Source organism: Dama dama, chromosome 22, assembly GCF_033118175.1.
Source record: "Dama dama isolate Ldn47 chromosome 22, ASM3311817v1, whole genome shotgun sequence".
NCBI classification, from domain to species: domain Eukaryota; kingdom Metazoa; phylum Chordata; class Mammalia; order Artiodactyla; family Cervidae; genus Dama; species Dama dama.
In genome coordinates this window covers 31,892,552-31,898,551 of record NC_083702.1, presented here as the reverse complement: position 1 = coordinate 31,898,551, position 6,000 = coordinate 31,892,552, and positions in this window count along the sequence as shown.

Genomic DNA, 6,000 nt, shown 5'->3' with positions numbered 1-6,000 from the left:
CTTTAAAGGAAATAAGCCAAAATAAAGGTGACGCTGGCTTATACTTTAGTAAATTTGGTAAAGCATCCATGAAATATAATATAGAGGTTTAAAAACCACACATGAATTCATGAAGTTCTTTTTTATTAGCCTCCTCAAAGTTTACGAATTGTAGCTAAGTATGTCTTTCCTGCCTTAGAAGAGCAAGGGAGTGGAAATTATGATCCATCCCTCCCTCCTTCCTTCCATCCTTTCTCTCTACTTCTGTATTAGTTTTGGTTTCCTAATACTATATAATAAATTACAAAAAGAAAAAGAAAAACCCCACAGAAGCTTAAAACAAGTTTATTATTTCACAGTTTCAGGTCAAGAACTTGGTCACAGGCCAACAGGGTCCTCTGCTCAGAGTCTTGCCAGGTCAAAACGTGAAGTGTGACAAGAGCTGTGTTTTCATCTGTGACTGAGTCCTCCTCCATGCACATTCAGACTGTTGGCAGAATTCATTTCCTGTGGTTTTAGCACTGAGGTCTCAGTATTCTTGCTAAGTGCTGGCTCGCAGTCATTCTCAGCTTCTAGAGGCTGCCCTCTGGTCCTAACTACACGGCATTCCTACAACTTGCAGCTTACTTTTCAAAGTCAGCAGGAGATATCTCTCTCAAGCTTCAAATCTAACTTCTTTTAAGGGCACACCTGATTGAGCCAGGCCCTCCTGGGATAATCTCTCTTTTGTTTAATACAAATTCAACTGACTGGGGACGTCAATTACAGCTGGAAACTGCAAGTTGTTTAAGATGTCTGAAACATAGAATGACAGGTGGCATTGAGTGGGATAAAATGAAAGAAAAAAAGTTAAATCACTTAAGACATTTTAAACCAGTTATGGAATGTGGTCCTTATCTTAGCAACAGTTAGAAGCCATGAAATAGTGAGGGTTTTTAGGAGCAAAAACGTTAGACTGATCAGATCTGCAGTTTAGAAGAATGGCTTTCGGGGTGCAGTAATAATGATGTGCTTAGTTGTTCTGTCGTGTCCGACTCTTTGTGACCCCGTGGACTGTAGCCCGCCAGACTCCTTTGTCCATGAGGATTCTCCAGGCAAGAATACTGGAGAGGGTTGTTAAGCCCTTCTCCAGGGGATCTTTCCAACCCAGGGATTGAACCCAGTTCTCCCGCACTGCAGGTGGATTCTTTACCATCTGAGCCACCAGGGAAACGCAAGAATACTGGAATGGGTGGCCTATCCCTTCTCCAGGGGATCTTTCCGACCCAGGAATTGAACTGGGGTGTCCTACATTGCAGGCGGATTCTTTACCTGCTGAGCTTCTGGGGAAGCCCAGTAAGAATGATAAAGAGAACAATTCATTTGGGCAAGTATTTGTGGAATGAAAGGGAAATCTGTAGCAAAAATAACTCTAGAAACTAAAATGAAATGCATGCTCTCAGAAATGCTTTAATTTGAAAAAAACAATTTATTATAACTAGAAAAAAAGTCACATGCCCTTCCTCCTCTAACCTACCACAAATATACACAATATGATTTTTATAAAATAGCTGAGAGACAGGAAAGTCAAAATGTAAAAAGAACAACCTTTAGGGGAAGCACACTGCAATCCATACTCTATCTTCATCTACTGTTTCCAGGAAGGGTAAAATTTCATCCTTACATCCTTACATCCTTACATCTTTCGTCCTTGAAGTCAAAGGGATGCAGAAAACTTGGCCAGTTACAAAAGTCATTGTGTTCACAGGATAAATTGTTCAGGAGAAGAAGGAATATGACAGATGGCAAGATTGAGTGAAACTTCCCCTCCCCCCATCCTTTGTTATTCTAAGTAATACACCAAGCATTGGGAGAGGTCAAAACAGAGGCGTGACCAATGCACAGGTGAGCTTGCCAAAAAATATCTCTTGATGAAGAGAGGAGAGAATATGGCTCTTCAGAGAGAAGGGGCACATCCTGGTCATAAATTTATCTCCATCTGTAGCATTCGATCACTTCTCAGTCAATGTGTCAAAGGGCTTATTTTGTGATTGGAGCATCCCACGTGTATGATAAATTGCCAGCATCATCTCTTGACTGACTTGTAAATCTCAGTCCTTTTTGGGGATTAACTACTTGCTAAATTCATTTATCAAAATTGAAACTAGGTTTTCGGAATGTTACCCTCCAAATCCCAAGAAACTATAAAAGATTAACCTTTCGCAGATCCTTCCAGACTGAACACCAGTGGGTAACATCAACGCAAGTGATTAATAGGAGCTTTCTAAGATCCGGGGGAGATGCTGACAGCCATTTCCCTCACATGACAGCATAAGTCATCTCCTAATCAACCTATGAAAACACACACCCTGAAACTCTCCATACTAATGGAACACATCCAATTAATATTTAGAATATCCATAGGAGTTCTGTTTTGCATTAGTACCAGAGGTTTTTACAAGTGTATCAGACCTCCTCAAGGCTGTAAAACAGAATTCATTAACTCAGTCTCGTTCAATCATTCCAGAAGCAACAGTAGCAGCAGCAGAATGAAAGTCAAATCCAGAGTGAATTAGCTTCCAGAAGTCATAGCTTCTCTGTGATGCTGTTGTTTGTCTTCAAGGTCATTAGCTAACATTTTTATCTCACTGACCCCTGGACCATCCAAGTTGCATACAGCCTGTATATTCGCCATGGAGAAGCACACTCCTCTTCCATCTTCTTTCTTCCCCGTGTATTTACAGCCCATGGTGCTATCTTGGGGCCTTAAAGGCATTTCATCCAAATATCCACATTTGCACAAAATGTTCCGACACCTTCCCAGTACAATCCGTGACATTTTCCCTCCCCTCCCTGAGAGGCGTGTGCTGTGAACCTGCTCCTACTTGCATGTGAAATGGCAGCTGGGCTTATTAATGGTTCCCTCAGATCCTCTACCTCCTTTATTCCTCAAAACAAACTATGGCTCAGTTCATAACAAGTCTGAGAACACCCTAAATAAGTACCACAGAGACTTCGCTTCCCACTAAAGGGTACAGGTTAGACCCAGATGGAGGTATAAAACAGTATGTGTCCTATCAAAGTAGTCCCAGATTCCCTTAATTACACTTTATGGAGTTGTTCCCTTTGAATCCCCTAAACCAGTGGCAAGTGATCTTTTCTTTTTCCCTGGGGGGCTACAAACTTACGCTGTAATCATTTTACTGGGGATCATACAGGTTATGCTAAAGTCATTCATTTTACAAACATATGGTATACCTAGCAGTACTGAGCATGTATGGTTACCATGCACTGTGTGAAGCAATTTATATGCATTATTTCTACCAATCTGGACAATGATTTTGTCAGAGACTGAGGCACAGGGAGTGTCTGTAATGTGTCCAAAGTCACTCAAATAGAGAGTGGTTAGATCAGGAGTCAGACTTGGTCCCAGAGCCCGGACTGTACTTACTGTCTGCCTTCCCTTTCATCCAGAGTGGAGCTCTGAAGTAGGTCCTAGAGTCATATTGGATGGATGAGTCACATGGATGCTGAAGACAGTATTTCTGCCCCAACTCCACCTGGGACTTAAAGCCGAAGAAAAACATGTCAAAATCTATTACAGAGCTAAGAACAGATTGATGATACAGCATGGAAAATGGAAGAGCCAACTTAGGCTAGAAGACTGAAGAAAGCTTCCCAAGAGGAGTGGCATTCAAGCCATAAACATGATGAAGGATATCCATGGTCCGGGTCCCTGGTCCGGGAATATTCCATATGCTACAGAGTAACTAAGAGGTGCACCACAACCGCTGAAGCTTACATTCCTACAGCCCATGCTCCATAACAGGAGAAGCCACCGCAGTGAAAAGAGTAGCCCCCGATCACCACAAGCCCAGCAACAAAGACCCAGCTCAGCCAAAAGTAAATAGACAAAAAAATGTTTAAAAACTTGCACCAAAGCACATGGACTGGCAGGCATAACAACCTTTCTGCTTGAGTGGAGGATCTTTGTGTAGGACAACACATGCTGAGCACCATGAGGTGGTCCTGGCTAGGAATTAGGCAAGAAACTATTTCAGGATAGTGAGATTGGAACGCAAAGACCAAGAGAATCAATTTATGATAACAGAAAAATACTGAAGAGCAAGGCAGAAGATGGAAAGAATCTACCTTAGAGTTTAAGGATGATGGTGAAGGCTTGAAACGCAAAGAAAACTTGTTAGAGGCAAAAAAAAAAAAAAAAAGATCTGATCTGTATTGATAATTCACCTGAGGTTGTATACTAGCTCCACCAATTACACATTTGTAATTCTTGTGTGTAAATTTTTCCAACAGTGTACAGATGCTCAGTAACAGGAACAAAGAAAGCAAGTGGTTAGCTTCATCTTAAATTTTAGTAGAAAATTACATAATGCTCTACTACATATTTTAAAAATTGAAAGTGATCACAAAAGTCTAGACTGTAGGAAGGTATAGAAAAAATAACTTTAGTTCCCCCCCAACAAATAAATCATGAGTTGAAAAAGAAAGAGAAAAAGAAAGCAGGAGTCTATACAGTGAAAAAGTATGAAGAGAAAAAGCAGCCATGACAATGTGGCGATTTATTTGGATACTGATTCCAACAGACAAATTATAAAATAATATTTTAAAATTGGCATGGGAGCATTGGAAATTTGAGCATTAACTGGATTTTGTAATATTAAGGAATTACTAACATTTGGGGAGTGGTATTGGCACTGTGGTTTTGTTTAAGAGTCCTCAGGTTTGAGAGATGGATACAGACATACTTACGGAAGAATCTGGTATGACACTAGAGCTTGCTTCAAAGTAACCTGGGAAGTGGGAGTGTGGGTGGGGATATGGGTAAAGTAAGATTGGCTATGAATTGATAACTTTGCAGCTAGATGATAGGTACATAGGGATTCATTATACTATGCTGCGCACTTTCATATGAGTTTCAGGTTTTTTATAACAAATTTGTTTAAGGACAAAACGAGATTCTATTCAATGAATAATGGAAAAATTGCATTGCTTCTGATGATGATCAGTTAGGGAGATCATGAAAGGGAGGAAACAATTTTAAGGGGAGGATACACAAGTCAGAAAAAGACCAAAAGATGAAAAGGACTGGAACACAGAGACAGGAAGGCATAAATACAAACAGAAAAAGAGAAGCAACCAAGCAAAAGACAGACTTGTGAAATGACATTACCACCTTGTGGTCTTTTAGGATATTGCTCCTAACTACTCCAGCCATGATGTTTTTTCACACTGGTAGGCATTTGTGGGGATGTCACACCCACACTTGTACCAGGTGTAACGGAGGTCACAGCCATGCCCAAGTTTCGGTCTGGAGGTTTCTTATTTGTGACCAAAATTTTGTTGACTCTCCTAATATTTTCAGACCATACCTGGCTTTTTATCACAAGGTTCCCACATTTGTTACATTTTATTGTCCTAAGTTTCCCACTTTTTTTATTCAGGGTCAGCTCCTGATTTGGTATTTCAGGACTTTGTAAACAAATCTTTGTTCACCTTATCCAAACCCTCCGTGGTTTGTTTTTGTTAAAAACAGCTTTATCGAGATTATAATTGATATCCAAAAAATTGGATATAATGAACAGATATAATTTGATGAATTTGGAGAGATGCATAAACCATCATGACAATCAAGGTGATAAACATAGTCATCACCTCTGTTTATTACATCATCTATTTGCTACTCTAACTCCAGCCTAATCTTACTTGTTTTTTTAATATATAGTAACACCATCTTTTTGTTTTTGTTTTTTATTTTTTATTTTTTAATTTTTTTATTTTTTTATTAGTTGGAGGCTAATTACTTCACAACATTTCAGTGGGTTTTGTCATACTGTTTTTGTTTTTTAGTATTTATTTATTTGCCTACTCTGAGGGCTCCAGAGGGAGACGGGCTTCTTAACGGTGGAGCATAGGTTAGTTGCTTCAGAGTGTGAGTGATCCTATTTCCCCAACCAGGGATCAAACCCATGTCCCTTGCATTGGAAGGCGAATTCTTAACCACTGAACCACCAGAGAAGT